This window comes from Mirounga leonina, unplaced genomic scaffold (assembly GCF_011800145.1).
Source record: "Mirounga leonina isolate KUSES-001 unplaced genomic scaffold, KU_Mleo_1.0 Mir_152, whole genome shotgun sequence".
Classification (NCBI taxonomy): Eukaryota; Metazoa; Chordata; class Mammalia; order Carnivora; family Phocidae; genus Mirounga; species Mirounga leonina.
The window spans coordinates 8,299,335-8,322,145 of record NW_023270380.1 but is presented as its reverse complement, the minus strand read 5'-3'; the positions used below and the strand labels follow the sequence as shown (position 1 = coordinate 8,322,145).

Genomic DNA, 22,811 nt, shown 5'->3' with positions numbered 1-22,811 from the left:
GGGAGTATGCATTAGCCCAAGAGCATCCACGTCCATTGGAAGACATCATCAAGAGGACATGACCACCAGCTGACCTGTGAGTTGGACCCAGGCAATCAGAAGCTCCTTACCCTCTCTCCTGTCCTTGGAGTATACATTCTGCTCTCCGTTCCCAGAGCCAGAGCTGTTTCAAGCGTGCAGCCTTGAGACGACCTGGACTGAATACATGACTGAGCTCAGTTAAGGCCTTTATATAAACTTCCAAGGTTGTGGAGGGTGGGTGTGGAGATCTACTCATCTTGCAGGACAAGCCTCCTATGGAAGTTCCCTTGCTCATTAAAACTGCCACATACCAGGGCGCCTGGGTGGCTCAGTTGGTTAAGCGACTGCCTTCGACTCAGGTCATGATCCTGGAGTCCCCGGATCGAGTCCCACATCGGGCTCCCTGCTCGGCGGGGAGCCTGCTCCTCCCTCTGACCCTCCCCCCTCTCATGTGCGCTCTGTCTCTCTCATTCTCTCTGTCTCAAATGAATAAATAAAATCTTAAAAAAAAAAAAAAAAAACTGCCACATACCAATCTGGAGTAGTCTGTCTCTTTCTCTGGTCTCTCCTTGCCCTCTGTGTGTGAGGACCAGTCTGCAAACCAACAAAGTCACCTTATAAAATTATTTGATCTCACACATTAACGTTCCCTTCAAGATGGAAAAATGCCAGAACACCACATAATGGTGGAAAGAGCTACAGAGCCTGAGAAGCATAGTTTTAATACCAACCTCCTCTACTATTCGGCTATGTGAACTTGGTAAATTTCTCTAATTGAGCTTCATTGTCTTCACATGCATGACAGTGATCAGTATGTCTCTTTTACGGAATTGTTGCAAAAACTGACTGGAATAACTAAGGCAAAAAGCCTGGTCTACAAAAGTAATAAAATGAACATTCATTCTTTTTCCTTTCTCCATTGTAGTTTGGGTCCTGTTTGAGGTAACTTCCTTGCCTTTAGGGATAGTTAATAGTTATATTTTTGAATTAAATTTTAATAGCATCCTAAGTTTGAAAATTTTAAATAAAGGAAAATTGGCTAATAGGCTATTTTTGCCAGTATTATTGTTTCTTGTCATACTACACTTCTGTATTCGATGCAAATTAGAAAGAATATGGGTTTTTTTTTTCTTCCCCCTACTTGTCATTAAGAGATTTTATGTTTGGGGCGCCTGGGTGGCTCAGTCGTTAAGTGTCTGCCTTCGGCTCAGGTCATGATCCCAGGGTCCTGGGATCGAGCCCCGCATCGGGCTCCCTGCTCCGCGGGAAGCCTGCTTCTCCCTCTCCGACTCCCCCTACTTGTGTTCCCTCTCTTGCTGTGTCTCTCTGTGAAGCAAATAAATAAAATCTTTAAAAAAAAAAAAAGATTTTATGTTTATTATTCCAATGTGATGCAGATTTCAGTGGTGAACCAAGGTCAGCGAGGATTGCTTTTAATTTTCTTGGTGTATAAAACAATGTGTTCCCTTTATATTGTTAACATTGAAATGAATTACTTGTGTCATCCTCTCCTTTACCCCCATTTGGACCATGGCTGGAATCAATGTGAAAAATTTTTTTATGAAGAGATTACATGTTATGGGGGAAAAGTATAAAAAGAGTTCACTGAATAAAAAAGCCTGTAGGAGATGAATTTGTAGTTGAGTTTTTGTGCCGCAAGGAAGCGATAGTAGGGTGGGTTTTCAATAGCCACGCATAATAAGGAATTATTCTTTCTCATATAATGGAATTATATTCTTCACCAAATTTATCAAAGTGATGTTTTATCATTTTAAATTATTTGCTCAATGTACACAGATACTCCCATTTTCCATTCTTTTCCCAATAAAAATGTCTTAGGACCTCCTGCCACCCAAGATATTTGTGTGGAGGGGTGCTCTAACACTGCACTTCATGATTTCTGAAGCCCGGCCAGCTAGAAGGAAATGCAACTTTTATTTTTAAATGGCCAGCATTTGCTTCTAGGAGTATAAGGGTGAAAATTGGATTTTCCAGGGTCGGGTGTAGATTCTCCTATTCTGGGAAGGACCCCTTGGCAGAGCCTCCTGGTCATTGAGAAGTAAGTCAAGTGTTTAATTACTGTCCACAGGGGAATCCCAAGCACTTGTGAATTATTCCAAATGCAAATGTTCTGACTTGAACTGAAGTATTCTGATTAACTATGCAAAATTATGTAAATGACCCAATAAGGGCTTGGATGGATTTCTGCAGAAAACTTATTTGTATGTTAAGGTATTTCTCAGTTCATTTCCATTCATGAGGACCAGATAGAGAAGGGAGGGAGGAAATGAAAGAGAGGGGCCTCTCTGAATAGGAACAGATCCCAGCAACTTGGTGACACAGAGGGAGTAAGAAGCAGGGCTATTAGATTTTAGGGGTGTCTGATGTTCAACAGAGCAATTCTCTTATTAATTATGTAGTTAATGCTCTAATGGTAGGCCTTAATTTCATTCAGTCTGCCTTGGCCCAGCTCTGATGTGGAATTAAAACAAGGACCTCTGTTTTCCTATAAGAATTGGAGACCAAAGAAAAGTGACCCAGTGAATAGAAGCTTCCTCTTTTCTTGTGAACAAGAGTAGTAGTAGGCAGTACAGAGTTATTAGGGTAGCTGCATCTGGGGCCCAGGCTGCTTCATCTTTCTGCCATCCTTAGTTTTTAGCTTCTACTCAAGTTTGCCCCACAAGCACAGGATGGTTGCTGACATTCCAGGCATCACCTCTACATTCCAAGAAGAGGAAAGCCTCCTACATAAGTCAGTTAGTTGCCTTTGCATACTTCCCCACGAGTCTTATCCAAGGACTTTTCTACTTACATCTCATTGACCACCTCTAGGTAGGGGTATGGAGTGAGGGAGCTAAGAAATGTAATGTTTTAGCTGGATACATTGTTTTCCCAAATAAATTAGTTTTCTGATACTTATTTTACCTATAAGTGTCCAAATCTATGACCTGACAGTTCTCAGGGCATGAGGATTTTAGAAACTTGAAACAAACTCTTTATCTTTCTTCAGTTGAGTAATTTTTCTTAGTTGAGTTGCATTACTTAAGAAAAAGTTAACTTCATGGGGCGCCTGGGTGGCTCAGTTGGTTAAGCATCCAACTCTTGATTTTGGCTCAGGTCATGATCTCAGGTCATGGGATTGAGCCCTCTATCAGGCTCACCCCTACCATTGGCCAACTGTGTGACTTTGTGCAAGTCACTTAACCCCTCTGTGGTCAAATTTCCTCATCTATGAAATCAGGGTAATAATAGTGCCTTCCTCATAGGGATGGGTTATCAGGAGTAAATAAATTTATATCTTTAGAATAGTGCCTGCCATTGAATATTATACATATATGTGCTATTTGTTATTAATTTCCATTGAAAATAATAGATTTCACTGATTCTACTATTTCTCTCCCTCTAGAAGCATGGTAGGAAGTGGTTGGTAATAAACTATGTGCGTTATTTTCTTGGCCAGCCTCTTTCAGATTCTACGGGATAGATTTGCTCAAGACACCTTAATGTTAGATAACTTAGTATAAGAATATTTAGGGAAGTGAGAAAACCTTCTTGTAAGTTGGGCTCCCTGATGTTATGCATCACAGGAGAATCAGTCAGGATACAGCGAGAGCCAGGAGCCCACAAACCCTGCTCCTGACCAGAGTCGGTCTTCCAGCCCCATGACCCAGCCTATCCCCATGTGTCCTCTCCTAGTGGCCCTGCAGCTACCACAGCTTCAACCTCACTATGCTGAACTGCTACATGCTCTTGGGTCTCACATTCCAAATCCCAAAGAAAGAAGACCTGATTTAGTCCATCAGTTTCTTTTCAACACAGAGCATACTGCTGGAAGATTTCCCACACTAAACATCCCTGTGCTTCATCTTAGGATGCCTGCACGATGGCGGGTCCAGGTCCCCTGTCCAAACAATGGTAGCCAGTGTACCCAGGTCATGTCTCAAAGCATAGCAAATTTTGAGGAAAGAAACCCTCCTATGGCAGCTTTTAAGAGAAGAAACCTATGTAATTGGTAGGCACAATGAGATCCTGTTGTTCCCATGTACTGTTAATAAAAGTTGTTTTAATATTGTGTTTTATTTTTTGCCTATTTGCTAACCTGTTTCAATTAAATATCTTACAGCATCTAATTATCAAAGACCTTAAGAACTGCCATTCTGAAAAGCCCAAATTGGTCTTGAGATGACACTTAATGTTGACAAAAAAGAGGCTCCAGGGTGGAGCTCCCTGAGAAGTAGCTCCAGGAGACTCACCTCCCGGATCCTGCTTCTGTGAGGGATCCTGGACAGTAGAGGTCAGTCTTTATGCCCAAACTTTAAAGGCCTATAAGAAACTTATAGCATATCACCTCCTTTCTACAGACCAAAAATTACCTTTGAATTTTTTTTTTTTTTTTTTTGGTCAAAGTTAAAAGAGGTCTTTTCTTTCTGGACTGAAAATCACTACTCATCCTAAGAGCATTCATCTTAAAATGACAGTGGTTGAAAAATACAGCATTAGTTGCCTTTTAGCTGTTCAAAAACTGGAGCATTTTCAACATGTTGGGGCTATAAAAATGCCTTTGCTTCTATTTCTAAATCTTGACCAAAAAAAAAAAAAAACAACAACCTAGGACTTAATAGACCCTGAGTGATTGTGTCAAAATATGAAGCTACTTTTCTGCCTGTTGTAAAATTAATTTTATGTAACTTAATTCTTGTTGCCATTCTTAGAAACCAAAATAGCAGAGACTGAAATCCTCACCACCCATGCTACCCTATCCACAAGACCGAAAGGGCTTTCTCCAGTATGAGGGGTCGGCACTATGAGTCTAGGTATCTGGCCAAAGGACGTACAAATAAGAAATGTTTAGATTTTTCCAAGGATGGCCAATCATGGTACAAAAGAGACTAAGGACTCTGATTCCAAAATTCATTTACCTATCTGAGGAGGGTGTGCCTTTGAATTAGTCAAGACTGCTACTTGCAAGTGCCAGAACCAAGTCAACTGAAATACTGCTTTCGCAAACAGGAATGTGATGGAAGGAAACTGGGTTATAACTGAAAGAATAGTGTAGTCTCAATGAGGAGATGGACAGGTCTCAGGGTGGCTGAAACTTGCGACTCAGTCATCAGAACGCTTTCCATATCTTCATTTCCACCACCACACACCCCATCCTGTGAAAAAACAGACTCTTTCCTACTCCCACAGAAGCGTTCCTGGGTCAGTTGCCTACCATGAGCCAATGAACTGTAGTCAAAATCAGGGCAGCTATCTACTTCTGGGCCAATCCACTGTAGTTGGGGAATGAAGACTTAAAAGAACATGTTGGTCCTCAAAAAACTGTAGAGAGAAGACATTTTCCAGAGAAGACAAGGTTTCCAGATGAAGACAGTGCACTGATTAGACCGCAGATTTCTGCTTCAAATTCAAAATTAAAAGACCATGAATCTCAATGAGAAAACAATTTGACTCTGGATGGGGATGACTGACTCTACAATTAGGAAGAAGAATTTGCTCTCTACCTGGTGGTACTGTAAGCATTTCTCCTTTGGGTTGCCAAGAACTAAATGATGCTCACTGACAAAAGAAATACGAAAAATACATCACTAATATTAGCAAATAAATTTTAGTATTTTCCTCTGAGTGAATAAAAAATGATGCCTATAAACAAAGACATTACTGTAATTTTAAAATATCAACAAAATATTCAAATCCCTATCCAAAGTTGGTCCTCTTGCATTTCTCAGGAATCTTCATCAGCTTAACTAGTTATTTAAATATTAGATAACTGAATTCATCCTACAGTTTATGGTCATATCAGGATTTTAACCTCTGTTTATTTTGCCCAGCCCCACAATCTATATCTACTCCTCTGGAGTAAAAACCAGAAAAGTGTTTCTCAGGGGCTTTCCTTCTTTCCAAGAAACAAGGGTTAGTTTCTTCTCAAAAAAAAAAAGAAGAAGAAGAAAACGTGTTAGGGTTTTAATCTTTATAATAACACACAGCATAAGAACATAACATTGGAAGAGAAACTGATACCCCAATTATAAAAAAGCGAGATACTGCATAAAATTCAGTCCCTAATGACAAGTTTTAAGCTTAAATAGATAAAAATTTCCATCTCTTGCATTTCAAATAGGTTTAATCTAACTCAGTTCTCATATATTGTTGCATTATTTTGTTGTTTGGAAAAAGATATAGAGAAAGAAATGTTTTTTATTATGGTAAAATATGCATAATATAAAATGTACCATTTTAACCATTTTTAAGTGTACAATTCAGTGGCATTAAGCCCATTCACATTGTTGTACAACCATCTCCATCATCAATCACCAGAAAGAGAAAGAAACCTCACATTTAGAAAAACCTCACCCTTTACAAAAAAAAACACCTTTTTCCAATATTATAGTTATTGAGAGGAAATAGTAAGTTCTGGCCCCAAATATTTTAAGGCCAGATCCAGAGAGGGTCTCCCTCCTCCACTGCTCCAGAGTGCTTTTGGCGCCAGAAACAAAACACCATTCTGCTCAGACCACTCTCCTGCCCCAAACTTATATGGGAAATCATACTGCTTACCTCTCGAAATCTCTGAATATTTTAAGGGAAACATGCTTTCACTCCCTTTTCACCAATACATGACAGTTAATTACAATTTTATGTTGGCCCTGGCAAGCGGCACTGTAGAGCAGGTTTTCACGTGAAATCTTGATGGGAAAAGAAATGGAACAAAGGCATCAGTTATGGGATAAGATTATGCCCAAATAACAAAGAGATCATTGATCCATCTTTCCTCTGCATTTTAAAACATACATAACTGTTTCTTGCTTCACTGGATTTAGCCATCTCCCCTGTCAAGTAAATGTCTGAGCTGTCTTTTAGAAATTAAACCGAAGAAACTAACATTCCTCGAAGCTTTTAGTACAACATATTCTACACTCAATAGCCCACAGATTCAACCTGCTTGGGTGATGACAATGTCTTGGCTTAAGGTGCTAACTGAAAATAATATATTACAATCATTATCATGCCAATATACTAAAGGCTGTCGTGTGTGAACCCATTGCAGTTTTCTCTGATAACCTTTATGAAAATGGTATGCTGTTTTGCCATCCTGACCTCTAGTCCCTGATACAACAGATTAATGTTCAGAATCACAAAAATAATTACAGAGATTATAGCTGAGTAAAATGGGAGAAAAAAGAAGGAATATTTTTCTATGCTTGTTTTCTGGCTGGAGGTTTGTATCATTAAAGAGAAAATGTTGGCTCCAGCTAAAGAAGTGTGTACCCAAATACAGATTATAATCAGCATTTAAAAGTTCTGGCATCATCCCAATTGCTTTTGTCACTTTCACAATACAGGGGGCTGAAGCTGTTACAGGCTTTGCTTTCAAGAAGGTGAACTTGCAGAAACAATAGGAAACATTCACATGATTATGCATGGATTTCCCCAGGAATGCAGCACCCCGCATAGAGAAGAGTACTCAGAAAATGCCTGGGTTTGTTTAAACCTTGGGAATTTCCTCTTTGTCACCACAAAGATACATTGGTTAGGATTGCACACCCATCAGAAGTGCCAAGGATATTGGAATCACAAGGATACTGCAGGTCATCCCCTTGCTCCTCATTTACTGGTGAGGAAACTGAGAGCTGGAGATAAAGGTGACTTGGCAAGGGGATACCTCAGAGACATTCAGAATGGAGCTCCATTGTTTTTTTGTTTTGTTTTGTTTTGTTTTTTGATTGAGAGAGAGAGCACTCACAAGTGCAGAGAGAGGAGCAGAGGAAGAGGTAGAGAAAGAATCTGGAGTAGACTACCCTCTGAGTGCGGAGCCTGATGTGGGGCTTGATCTCAAGACCCTGAGATCAGGACCTGAGCTGACATCAAGAGTCTCAGGATGATTAACCAACTGAGCCACCCAGGGGTCCCAGAATGGAACTCCTTCTAACAAACCATTTTCTAGGTCATCACCTTGATTCCCCAGTCTGCACTATTCCCAGGATTCAGGTGGGGGTACATGCTAAACAAGGTGTGCAACTGACCTGGAGGGGAGCTACACTCAGGAGCCAGATTCGCTGATTATAATCCGTTATCCTGCCCCTGGGAGCCAAGCAGATGGATGAATCCTCTGCGGGGACAATTCAGGGAGTCATTCTAAAGGCCTCGAGGAGCCATCAGAACCCACAAACTCAGTAACAAACACTTACATCGGCTCTTCCTGACCCCAGTCCCTCACTCCTATTCCTGGGTCTCATTTGTTGCTCAAATAAACCACCTGTACCCACGTCCTTGTCCCTGGCTCTGTTTTCAGGGAAACCCAAATGAAGACGGCCATTTACTAGCTAGCTGTGCCGTCTTGAGAGAATTGACTCACTATCTCTGGGATTCTATTTCCTCTTCTCAAAGTGCAAGAAATAAGACAAACCACAGGCATGTTGAACGGGCCAAAGAAGGTGACTCTGTGGAAGGGCCTAACCCTGGACCAGCCCTTCCTGGGTGGTGCCACCTTGATTATGCCGTTCCCGCACTTGCTTAGGCCATACCTGGGATTCATCCTTGAGTTGGCGCCTTCTCTCGGACTCCGCATCCAGTTCTGCGGCAAATCCTCGTCTCAACCTTTGGAATCTATCCAAGCGCCGCCCCCGTCTCTCCATCACGGGGGCTTCCACCCTGGTCTAAGACATCATCACCTCCACCCGCATTATGCAACAGCTCCAGCCTGGCTTCCCGGTTCCTACCCTTGCTTCCCTAAAGTCTCATTTTGTTTTCTTCAAGATAGCAGCTACGTGTAAGCCGATGTCAGATCCTTTAACTCCTCTAACCCCTCCCACAGAGACTGAGATTTAGGGGTACTGTCTGCCTCTGATAGCTTTCTACCCCACTCAAAATATAAGCCAAAGTCTTTTCAAGAGCTTGCAAGGCCTCACAGGAACTGGCTCCTCACCATCTAACACTGGCCACTGTCTTCCTCCTTCATTCTGTCCCCACCATGGCTTCATCGCCACCTCCAGGCACACCTGCCTCAGCCCCTGCAGACCATCCCCTGTATATGAAATGCTGCCCACTGCAGATCCACACAGGTCACTCCCTCACAGCATCTCATCTTCTGCCCAAATAGCACACATCAAAGGGTTTTATTCTGATCATCTCTTAAAAAACAACACACGCCCTTGGAGGTCCCTGGGGGGGTTCATTCAGTTAAGCATCTGCCTTCATGCCTTCGGCTCAGGTCATGACCCTGGGGTCCCAGGATCGAGCCCTGCCTGGGGCTCCCTGCTCAGCGGGGAGTCTGCTTTTCCCTCTCCCTCTGCCCCTCTCTCTCTCTCTCAAATAAATAAAATCCCTGAACACACACATTTGAACAGGTTTCAGTAAAATTTATATACTAATTTTTTTATTTACTCATACACATTTACTACCTAATTCCATCCTCTATCCTCAGCTTGGCTTTTCACTATCTGGAAGACACTCATGAAACGATTTTCAAAATGTTTTAAAAAACACCGGGTCTGAGAGGGAAGGATCCTCCTGTAGAGCCAAAAGCAGACCAGAGTGATGGGCTCTGGAAGAGGGCTCACCCCCATCTTGATGGTGCCCCCACCCTGGGTGCCCCCCTCTTGCCACCCCAGCCCACCCCCAGCCTGCCACGACGAAGACCCAGCTGGTCCAGAGCAGGAAGGGGCAGGTGAACCTGGAAGGACCCTCGAGGATGGCCACCCCCAACAAGAAGGTGCAGCTGATTAAGGATTACTGAAAGAAAGCATCATCATCATCTCTGCTGAGATTTATCTGCACCCCAACTGGAATCCTTCGGTATTGAGTAGCCAATGCAACTAATCCAGAGGAATGTCTTGCATCTAAAAATGAAAAGAGTTTACTCCCAGTAGCTAGCTGAAGTTGCATGTGGTGATAATCAAAAACAAATGATAGCTAATTCCCAAGCAATTAACCAATAGGCATTTGATATAAGTCAGAAAGAGACACCACCCACACACCATTCTGCTTGGGGCTGGCTCTTCACTTTTCTGTATTTTACTAGGAGCTCCCTAATAACCCAGAGCTTGCCTACACACGGACTAAAACAGCTTTCTAGGAGGCCATCAGAGAACTTATACACCGAAGGAAGGCATAAAAGACAGTACCCTCCTCATGCAGTCTCTTAGCGACAACCCACATCTATGACAGCAGACAGTGCAGGAGAAGAATGTGAAGAAGCAGAATGGGCAGAAAACTAAATGCAGGGGGGTGGGAAGGGGGACATCCTTCTTCCCCTCTAGAAACCTTTCTATACCTCTCCATTTCTTATTCCGCATGGATTTCCTATAGTGAAGGAACCCATTCAGGTGTATGGAGTCAATTGTGTAAATAGACTTTTCACTCTGCAGGCTTGGGGACACTCCATTCCTTGATTTCGGTTTGTCTTGTCCTTCCTGGTGTGCAATTACTGCAGTAGAAAAGTATTATTGGCCTCATTTCATATAAACACAAATAACGTCCAAGCATTTCGTGTACGGGACTAAAAATGCATCTGGTATTAAAGTACCTGAACCAGTTCGGCAACTGTCTATGTTTTATATTACTGTCAAGGTATGGAAAGATGGTTAATTTGCATTTAAAGAGTGTCCTACATAACTTTGTAATTTCTACATTCTCTTCTTTCCTCTTCTTTAGGACTTCCTTTCAGTAAGCAACTTTTCTGTGCTTTTCATGTATTTATTTTTAGTGGGAATCTAGAAGCATTAGATTGAATGGAAAAGCAGTTGACATTTCTGGCCTGGGAGTCACAAACTGAAAAGCCTCCTGTATATTAGGGAGGTCTTGTCTGTCTGTGACAACAGGATGTCTCCTTATTCACACTTCATTGGCTGTTGTTAAAGTTGACAACCTTTTTTTTTTTTTTTTTTAATGTTGACAACCTGTCTTTATCATTCCGGTATTCAGTATTCGGTATTCGCTTTACCTTGTGAAAGAATTAGCATGGTGCTACCAGAATACAAGCCTTGCTTTTGGCAAATTAAAGGGCATGTCATTTCCTAATACACTAGAAATGGGAAATAAGGCACACAAGTCCACCTCTGAAACTTCAGTATTTTTCCCTGCAGATGTGTGCCCTCTGAGAGTATCTGGTTTGTCCAGCGATGGCCATGTGGAGGGTTGGGCCACTACTGCATGTGGTTTACAAAAATGTTGTGAAAATGTTATGCCCTGTGAAACAGCAGAGTTACATAAAATAAAATCACATTTTATAAACCATTTACTCTGCCTTTGTAACAAGGGTATGTGGGTATTTTTTTTTTAAGATTTTATTTATTTATTTGAGACAGAGAGAATGAGAGACAGAGAGCATGAGAGGGAGGAGGGTCAGAGGGAGAAGCAGACTCCCTGCCGAGCAGAGAGCCCGATGCGGGACTCGATCCCAGGACTCCAGGATCATGACCTGAGCCGAAGGCAGTCGCTTAACCAACTGAGCCACCCAGGCGCCCGGGTATGTGGGTATTTTAAGTGACAGATGAATTTACTACTTTCTGAAATTTACTAATAGTTTTTATTTTATGTAAGGTGTCGTAGGGACACCCATATTTTTTCACTGTGATACATTTGTCTAGGGATGCCTGAAAATGTATAGGATTGGACTACATTTATTACAGTAAGTGGTTTATCATGGACCAGTATGGGAGATTTGTTTCCTGCTTTCAGGAGACAGAGGGGGGTCTGAGTGTCCTTGCACCTGCTATTTCTTAAGTAACTTTTATTGCCCAAGTGGTCCCTACACTCATCACTCTCTTTCTGACATCTGGTATCTTCAATATAAGATTATCCCTATTAATGCATCTCATGTTAGATAGAAGGAAAAGAAAAGAACTGTTAATATATATATATGCAAATATATTCACAGCAAAAGAAGGAAGAAATACTCCTACTGCTCTAATCCTTGTTTCTGAAACCAGGTGTGTGGTCATAATATTTACAAAGTTGTTGCTTTTTTTCCTACCCATTCCATGTTCCTTTGCTGTCAGCAGAAACTTCAGCTGGTCCTTGTCCCTTGCAGAGTAGGATGACCAAAACCTTCACTCCCGAGGGGCCTGTGCCCTTTGTTGTCATGGTTGCCATAGGACAAGGGAGTCCTCTGAAGCATGCCAATGAACTCCTGCATTTCAGAGATTTCCTCCCTGTCCCCCCTGTGCCATCCTTTCCCCTAGGTCCCCTTAACTGTAATGACCAGTTATCTCAGCCATGTCTACCATCACCTTTATCACCTGTAGTTTCTGAAGTGAGAACGATCTCATCCTACATCCTTTTTCAGGGGTTTCTGGGATTCATCGATCTATTATCTATTCTATTGATAACCTGACCTGGTTCTATGTTTGACCTTATGTATATTTTTAAAAGTTAACACTTCCAATATAGAACTATATATTATACATGATATATATAACAATTATACATATAATTATATATGTTATCATGTACTGTTTCCTAACTGTATTCTGAATTTTCTAGGTTACATCTTCTTTTTTTCCTTTAACCAGATTGATTATAAATTCCATAAGGTCTTCTGCCTCTTTATCTCCCAGAAAGATACTTTCATTAACAATTTTTCGGAAAGTCAATAGAATTCTCTTCTGGAATGCACTGCATTCAAAGTGCTAAATTTTAGGAAGAAAACCTGATAAAAATATTTCAACCTGATCACCTCTGAATTATTCATCCCTGATATATATTTTGCTCCCTGGAAGATTTGCCTGTGTCTTAGCAACCTAAGCTGACAGAGCCTCATTGAATGAAAAGCAATTTGAAAGCACGTCATGGGTGGCAAAAATAAATAAATGCTAGATTTTCTACTCCAGGTAATATAAATACGAGATTTTTGTATTATATTCTCCACTGATTCCAGTCTTTAAAAGAAGGCTGTAAACCTACTAGTATATTCCAGATACTGTCTCAACATTCTTGTAACTAAATAAGAATAGTCAAAAGAAAAACATATATACATAGATAAAAGGAAATTTCAGGTTTAATAATTGTCCAGAAATTCACTTGTTCCAAGATTCTCCAGGCCAAGAGCCATGTCTTATTGGTCTCTGTAATTCCCTTGTTTAATATGGTATCAGACACAAAGAAGGCACTCTATTATGAATGGAATCATTGTTATGATTGTGATTATTATTACTTCGCAGACTGAAGGTAGTGAGTGTGGCCGTGTTGGTAAAGGACACCATGTCATCTCAAGTGTTTGTCTTCATTGGGAAACCCTTCTATTGCAATCTTAGTTCGGGTTCCCCCAGGAAACAGACTGCCATAGAGAGTCAGATGCAGGAGCTGTAATGGGGCAGGTGCTCAGGATCTACATACACCTGGGAGGGAGAGATTGGGCAGAGGAGGAAGCTGAACTGGGATGCCCAGCTTCAACAAAGGCCTCAGCAGATCCATCCCATAGTAGACTCTGGAGCTGGGAAGGTCCCTCCGAGTTGCTCTTCCCTGAGGCATGGGGACCTGGCCCTCAAGGACCAGGCATTTGGATGCAGGCAGATCCAGGGAGGGGTACCTCACTTGGGACAGGCAGCTCCCTTTAGCCAAGGCAAGTCCTCAAGAAGACCTCAGCTGAGAGACTCTGAGCAATTGGGTATTAACTATTCGGATATTGGGTATTGTCTCCCTGAACACTGTTAGTAAGCCTGGAATAAAGTATTCATTGTGATTTTAATAATCTCCCAGCCACAGGGAAACCAGTATCTTTGCCCTGCAGGGGGATAAGGACAGGGCACTACACCCTCCAGCACGTTTTCTACATGAATTTTCCAAATAATTTCCTCCCCTGGTTTTCATTTTGTATGGTGGAGCTTGCAAGCATGTAGTTTGTGTTTTAAACTTTTCTAAACAAGCTGACGTCTGGTTTTCAGTTATTTTAGTTCTGAGCTGTACATGGACATGCTCTCTAATAGGGTAAATATACTCTTTAGATGCCATAAATGACAAATGTTGGCCAGAATTTTTAGTGAATTGGAAAATGTAACAGCACGTCTAGAATAGCTGTGTATTGGCAAATGACAAAACCTACTTCTCAAGAAAAGGCTCAACGTTAGACTCATATATATCTCTTATATCCTTCCCTTTCCCTCTCAGTAATGATTGATAGAGGATTATTTGTGGTTTCTTTTATGTGAAGGAAACAGGGAGGCAAGAGCAAGGGAGCAAAGACAATGAATATATAGGACCTTCCTGTTAACTGTTCAGTAAACTGTAAAATCCCTCAGGGCATGTTTGGCATCTTTCAATTCATCTCATTCTGCAAAGAATACATTCATGTGTTATTACAGAACTTTCTTTCTTCCTTTTTCTCCCTCTCTTCCCTCTTTCCCTCTCTCTTCCTTTCTCCCCTCTGTTCTTTCTTGTGACCTCAGATACAAAAGTTGTAATAAATCCTATTCCTCAATTCACTGCAGATAATCTCCATGCATTCATGCAAGATGTACTTCTTGCCTGGGAAATATTTTTGTTCATTCATTTTTCATCTGTTCATGTCTCCCAAACCTCCCAGACAGAGGTACATGCCTAATATATTTAAAAGATTTAAATGAATTTGTAAAATATATGGACATGGAATATATATCTGATTTATGCACATTTTACTATAGATCTCATTCTGGTTTTTTTCTCACTCAGCATCATTTTCTGGGATGTAGCCTCTCCTTCGTACTACCACACACAATTCTGCAACTTGGACTTTTTCTTTATGGATGTGTGTGAGCAGGTCCTTATAGACATATACCCAGAAGAGGGGTGGATGGATTGCAGCATATTTGCTCCCAGCTGACCATTCCACGCTGCCTTCAGAATGTACAACAGGTGTTTATTTATCAGATGGGTCACAACTTACAATTTCAGTCAAAACTTTGAGACCCAGAGTACACACACACCAGGCAAGATGCGCCTTCAAAAAATGGTGATGTCAGTGCATATAAGCCTGACATTTTGAGAGATAGCTAGATTTAGGTCTTTAAAAAAAAAACACACACAAAAAAAACAAAACTCTTTGACTTTTGTTAAAAGTGGAGACATTTTACTCTTCAAGGTGAATTTAATTTTCATTTAAATTAATTTTAATTTAAACTCAATTTAAATATCTTCATCTCTTTCACGTGGTTGGACAAACAGGAAACCAGCATTACTAGAAGCAGGAACCTCCTCCATCAGCCCCAGATACTCAGCAAAAAGGTTTCTCTGTTCTCCCAATCCAGCCACCTTCTCTATCTGGTCTCCTTCACTATAGTTGTCCTGGATGTGTCTTATGGTTTTAAACTATCTCTTTCCCAACATCACACTACCTTCACTCCCGGAAGAACTAGATACCTGAGTCTAGGCACTTCACATATATATTATCTTCCTTAAACCTCCTTCTCCTCTCAAATGCATGAGCTGTGTATTTGCAGCTGGGTAATACTTTCTCCATCTACTGAAATGAGCAGATTAGACCAGAAGAATGCCAAGATACCCTAACTCAAAAATTCTAGGGGTGTCGTGGTGGCACAGTCAGTGAAGTGTCTGCCTTCAGCTCAGGTCATGATCCCAGGTTCCTGGGATGGAGCCCCATGTCAGGCTCCCTGCTCAGCGGGGAGCCTGCTTCTCTCTCCCCCTCTGTCATCTCCCTTGCTTGTGTTCTCTCACTCTCTCTCTAATAAAATTAGAAAAATTCTATAATTTTGCACATTTTTAAATAATTAGTGCTTTCTCTCTATTAGTCACTAGTTTTGTTGCAAAAGTGTCATATCATTTAACTGTATCCAGTAGCCCTATTCTTCTCTACAGAGGAAAAGTAGGAGAGCTGAAAATTCACACAGTTTTCTTTATGATATGGTCCTGTAGTTCTCAAATTTAGAACCTATTTGAGTTGGGGCTTTGTAGAAATACAAAAATTATCTCTTATGAAAGATATAAATACACATATGCTGAACACTAGTTTCTCTTATAGCCAAGAATAAATCCATGCATATAAGGACTAACACACTTTTTCTTATTATTATATAACCAAAGCTCCACCATGAACTAGAGAAAAATCTCTATTACAGTGAACACATTCTGATTCACTGCAATTTTTTCTTAAATGATTTATCATATATAAAAACAGAACATGCCTTCCAAGTTGAGGTGATATAGGGAAAAATTCCATAGATCGTGGTATAGAGGAATAAATCCCTCATTGCACAGGGAATTAAGTTGGGGAGAAACCATCTTCTGGAATTATTTTTATTCATGCTAAGAAACATAAGTGAAAATATTTAAAGCCATTAAGTTTTGTTGAAATAATGGAAAGTATCTTGGTTAAACTCAAACTCCAGGAAGACTCTTGATAATTGGGTATTTTATCCCTGAATGCTTACTGTCAGTGAGACTGGAATAAAGTGTTCACTGCAATTTAACAATACAGACACATTTCAGTTTACACTACCAATATCGCAGTCAAGGAAGTAGGGCAGAGATAAGCTGGTTTCCATAGAATCTAGAACCTTGCAGTGTTGTAATGTATTCAACAAACATTTCTTGAAAGCCTACCATATTGCAAGCATATCATTCATTCAGCAAAGAGGCTGCCACAAAGACTACTTTGTGCTAAGTGTTTTGGGATATGAAGAAAAAAAGAACTTTCTGTTTTGGTTTTTTTTTAAGATTTTATTTATTTATTTATTTATTTAGAGAGCATGCGCCGGAGTTGGGGGGGGCAGAGGGAGAGAGAGAGAAATAATCTCCAGCAGACTCCCTGCTGAGCGTGGAGCCCCACTCCGGGCTCAATCCCATGACCGTGAAATCAAGACCTGAGCCAAAATCAAGAGTCTGACACAGGGGCACCTGTGTGGGCATCTGACTTCAGCTCAGGTCCTGGAAGTGAGCCCGGCATGGGGCTCCCTGATCAGTGGAGAGTCTGTTTGTCTCTCTGCCCCTCCCCTCATTTGTGCTCTCTCACGCAAATGAATGAATAAAATCTTAAAAAAAAAAAAAAAAAAAGTTCAGGGGCACCGGGGTGGCTCAATTGGTTAAGCGTCTGCCTTCGGCTCAGGTCATGATCCCCGGATCCTGGGATCAAGCCCCACATCAGATTCCCAGCTAGCAAGGAGCCTACTTCTCCCTCCCTCTGCTGCTCCCCCTGCTTGTGCTCTCTCTCTCTCTCTCTCAAACAAGTAAAATCTTAAAAAGAAAAAAAAAAGTCTGATGCTTAACCAACTGAGCCACCCAGGTGCCCCAAGAACTTTGTTGCTTCAGAATATTTTCAACCATTTCACAGGAGGAAATAAGTAGAAAAAAGTTCAGTGACAAAATATATGTACCCATCCATATATATGCTGGGTTCCCTAGAATGTTCTTTAGCACTAACACTTTTTTTTTAAATGTATGAGAAACTTGTCTTAAATAAGTGTATATAGGAATATTGAACATACAGGAAATTATTAATGACATTAAGTATATGCAATGCTTCGGATTCATGGCAGGATTGTAGACATAGTATGGATCTACTTACTTCCTTTCCTGATGAATGTTTCCCTTTCACTATATCTCTATGGCCATTTCCTTGTTTGTTTTTCCAGAGTGCTTACTGGGTTTTGAGGAAAGAGAAAAGTTCTCAGGAAGGAATGGGAAGGAGCAAAAACTTTGTTATAAGGGCCCAGGAAAGATGAAGCCTGTTGAACAGGGCAGCACCCCAGTCATCCCCAGGGGAAGTACAGGTGGCACCAATATTTACTCCATAAGGGCAGGAATCGTGGGTGTGTCTTTGTTGCAACGAGCCATGTGGCAGACTGGCTAATTAACAATATTATTTGTTAATATTGCATGCATACATTTCTATTCTGGATTTACTGGAATTATTATAATTTTTTTAAAAGTAGGCTCCATGCCCAGCATGGAGCCCAATGGGGGGCTTGAATTCACAACCCTGAGATCAAGACCAGAGCTGAGATCAAGAGTTGGACACTTAACTGACTGAGCCACCCAGGCGCACTAGAATTATCATAATTTCTTAAATGAAGTATTAAGAATTCAAACTCACATCTGGATATTAAAATAAAAATTAATAGACTGACTAGTTTTTCTCTTTCTTCTATTCATCCAGCATTTACTACTCTTTTTTTAAATGTTTTATTTATTTATTCATGGGAGTCAGAGAGAGAGAGAGAGAGGCAGAGGCAGAGGGAGAAGCAGGTTCCCCACCTAGCAAGGAGCCTGATGTGGGACTCGATCCCAGGACCCTGGGATCATGACCTGAGCCGAAGGCAGACGCTTAACCATCTGAGCCACCCAGGTGCCCCAGCATTTACTACTCTTAATACTAAAATTAGATCCTGTTTTATAATTCACAAGAAATAATCAGACGGCTCCACAGAAATGAAGAAAATGTACACAAGAGTGACTTTCGTCCTCAGTATAAAATATTCCACCTGGAGGGGCCCCTAGGTGGCTCAGTAGGTTAAGTGTCTGTCTTCGGCTCAGGTCATGATCCCGGAGTCCTGGGATTGAGCACTGTGTCAGGCTCCCTGCTCAGTGGAGAGTCTGCTTCTCCTTCTGGCCCCCCTCCCCCTCCCTGTGCTCTCTCTCTCCGAAATGAATAAGTAAAATCTTAAAAAAAAAAAAAGTGCAAGAAGATCTTTAAAAAAATATTCTACTGAACAAAAAAAATAAGAAGGGCTAAGTGCATTTTGTTAATAAACTAATGTTTTTCAATTTATTAATGCTAAATCATATCATGACCAGAAAGTTCATATTGTTGAAAAGAATTTTCCAGGAAATACTAATGAGTGAACAATTCCTTGTATAGAACAATAATCAGTACTCATTAAATGACATTATGAGATTTCTCTGTTTTATGAGGATGTTGGTTAAAATCATATACATAATGGTAAGTTTTTAGGAAGGGGATATACATAATTTATTAAGTAGTCTTAAAGTTTTAACTTTTCAAGTAAGTATATGTTATTTCTTAAAAGTATATAGGGACCCACAGGTTTCTTTCACTCAGAAAAAAAGTAAAACAGTTGTTTAAAACTATTCAGAATTTTCCATCTCGTGGTTTTGGTTAATTATTATACTTCCCATTTGAATAGGGATTTATCTTTCATATAATATGTTCCTGAGAGTAAAGGACTCAAGTGTGTTTTTTCATTGTAACACAAGTCAGGAGCAGGGACTCTCAGGAGGGCATTAGGGATTTTTGTATTATTTTTGTTTTCATTGTCAACTGTATTTGCTTAGTATACACAGAATGTGTTGCCTGTTCTTATGATATTGGTTCTATAAATTCTATACATTCTCCACACACAGAATTCTTTATGGCCATGAACCTGAAGAGCAGACATATCCCAGGTGAGTCTCACTGGGGTCTCATGAGCCCTTAGTGACATGTTAGGAGACAACACAGCAGAGGGGCCATGTACCTGTGCAGAAGGTGGGGAGAGAAGGTTCTTCCCCAATGCTAACTACTCCTATCTCAGGCTTATTATGGCCATTTTCTGTTCCATCTCTCCTATCACCTACGTTTAAATAGCTCTCGGAACACACTGACAAAGGAAAAGAAAAATGCATTGTCAGAGTTTCCTAGGTGCTCATTTTATTAATTTCCTAGGGCTGCTATAGAAAATTACCACAAATGGGTGGCTTAAAAACCAGAAATACATTGTCTAACAGTTCTAGAGTCTAGAAGCTCACATCAAGAGTTTGGCAGGGCCATTCTCCCTCTGAAGCCTACAGAGGGGAATCCTACTTTGCCTCGTCTAGCCTGGGACATTTGCTGCCAACCCTTCATGGATCCTTATAGAGGCATCATCACTCCAATTTCTGTGTCACCCCATGGCTATCGTCTTCCTGTGTGGCTCTCCTCTTCTTATTAGGACAATGATGACATTAGATTAAAGACCCACCCTACTCCACTATAACCTCATCTTAACTAATTGTATCTGCTTTGACTCTATTTCCAAATAAGGTCACATTCTGAGATACTGGAGATTCAGACTTCAACGTATCATTCTAGGGAACATAATTCAATCTATAATACTCATCAAACTCATTCCCTGTTCTTACTCACATAGCTACACTAGAGTTTCTAGCCTCCATAGCAGACAGAGACATCCATAGAAGCCATGCTGGCTGACAGGATAAGAGCAGAAATTATTCACGACACTTCTGGCCTGGCTATAGAAACTCCCATGCAGTCCTCTGATACCTTTCTTTCTCTATGTTGCCTGTATCCAGTGGAGGAAACTGCTGAACAGGAAGCTGTAAACAATGGAGGAGGCTGCTAAATATGGTAGAGCCATTGGCTAGAAGAAGCTTGAACCTCACATGACCGCATGAAGCAGAATGCCACTCCCACTGACCCACATTGGATTGTGTCATGAGCAAAAAATAAACCTTTATGGCTAAAGCAACAGATTTTGAGTTAACCCACTGTGCCAAAAACAGGCCCCCATAGCTATGACATTCCTTCAACTATAAAAACATCATAATATAAGCATCATGAATTAAACATGGGCTGGTTTGGAGTATGGCACAAAAATATAAAAATTAAACATTCTTTTTTTGTTGTTGTTCTATGTAGTCTTCACATTTTTATTTGATTTCTCTTCCTTTCTGATCTACATCTATATGCTTCATCATTTCCATTGTCAGATGGAATCTTTATCAAATGGTCATACTTTTTGTTATTGTTACCATCCTTTTTATTTAAATAATAAAACACATTAGCAAACCTTCCTCCTTTCAGAAGGAAAAGGTGGAGAAAGAAGGGTAACTGTCAGAGGTATAGGAATGCGTACATTTCCTACAGTCAGACCCATATCCTGATGTGTAAGACCCAAGCCTATGACCAACCATGGGAATGGCTTCCCCTCAAGGGAGAAGCTATAGAAGTTCTGCCTGACCCTTGGGGTGGTTGTCTCCAGGGCTATAGTTCTATATGTGTACCTCCTGGGACGAGTGAGATGAGAGTTCAATATTGGTTTATAAGCTCTTCAGATGTAGGTTAGGAGAAGATGATAATTACATTAATCTGAAGGCTACACTGTCAACTAGTCATAAAGTTCAATTCATAATCTATTTCCCTCTTAAAGCATACCCAGCTACAATGTCTAACATAATTCACTGAAAATGACTACAAACACAAGACCATCTAAGCACCATATGAGTTTCCAAAATTAGAAAACTATTAACTCCTGATGTTAGCTTCCTACAAATGAAAATCCAAAAATGGAAGTTTCATTTTGTTTTTACAAAAGTAAGAAGGGAAACATCCCCAAGTAAAATAACTTATCCCATTGAATAAATTAAATTCTCCCCAAAATTAAAGTTACAAAATCTTCTCTGGCCAATTTCTCCATTTCTTCATGTGAGCCTAAACATCCTTAGTCGGATGCCCGGCTGATTTGTTTTCCTACTTTATCACCTTCAGCAGCCCATGCCATCTCCTGCTGGAACCGATGTAGCTTTTTCAAAATCCAATTCCAAATTTCTCATGTCTCCTGATTTGCAAAATTTCAGAATCCAAAGGACACACAGAGCTATCAAGTACCAGCTCCAATTTCATAGCCTTTATAAAATACCAGCAACTCCATTGGTAGCCTGCCCAGCAGCTGTTAACTCCTTCCTTCTTGTTGGCGGGATCCTGACTTTGTTCAAGTGCCCAGCCTTCTCTATGAAGTGAGGTACTTTAGGGTACATGAATCCCAACCCCAGTCATACCTGCCCCACTGTATATTATCACATCTGTAGGGGACACCTGATTCTGAAGCAGCCAACTTGCAACCACCAAGGGGAGCCAATCGTGACACTGATGATGATTTTATCAGTAAAGGTTCATTCAGAGAAGTGAAACTGATATGAGTTATACAGAATAAGGAATTTATTATGGGTATTCAACTATCCACAATTCTAGGAGAAGCTAGGGGAAATAGCTATCCAGAAGGGAACGGTCAAGGGATCATAGAAAAGTAAGTGAAGAAGTCCATAAAAGAGTTCTATTGCCTCTGCATCTGGTCACGGGCATGAAGTCAGTGCAGGTTTGCAGGGTAGGCAGTTAAGAAGAAAAGCTGAGGGGCGCCTGGGTGGCTCAGTTGTTAAGCATCTGCCTTCTGCTCAGGTCATGGTCCCAGGGTCCTGGGATCGAGCCCTGCATCGGGCTCCCTGCTGGGCGGGAAGCCTGCTTCTCCCTCTCCCACTCCCCCTGCTTGTGTTCGCTCTCTGGCTGTGTCTCTCTCTGTCAAATAAATAAATAAAATCTTTAAAAATAAAAAAAAAAAAAAGAAGAAGAAGAAAAGCTGATGGGCGCCTGGGTGGCTCATTTGGTTAAGCATCTGCCTTTGACTAGGATCATGATCTCAGGATCCTGGGATGGAGGCCCACATCACATCAGGGCTCCCTGCTCAGCAGGGAGTCTGCTTCTTCCTCTCCCTCTGCCCCGCCCCCGCCGACTCATGCTCTTTCTCAGATAAATAAAATCTAAAAAATAAAAATAAAAAAGAAGAAAAGCTGAATGTAAAGTGAGGATAATCAAAGACAGAGTGGAATCCATGAAAACAAACTGAAATCTCTGTCTCTAACAACACCCAACCCTGATGCTGCACGCAAATAACCCATAGAAGATGGTACCCATCATCAAATAGCCATACACACATCTACCCAAGGACTCAGCAAAGCTGAAGGAGGAGATGTGATTTGTGCTGGAGAAGCTGCTGACTTAACCTGCTGCCCTTCACCAAGGACTGGAGCCAGCAGATCAGGGACAACAGGTGTAATCAACCACAGCACCTTCCAAGCTGAGTGGTTGCTGC

At 41.0% G+C, this 22,811-nt stretch overlaps 1 pseudogene; it reads left to right on the top strand.

The window, feature by feature from the left end:
* Window positions 1-9,712: 9,712 nt before the first annotated feature.
* On the top strand, window positions 9,713-10,238 carry LOC118012855 (annotated as a pseudogene).
* Window positions 10,239-22,811: the final 12,573 nt, after the last annotated feature.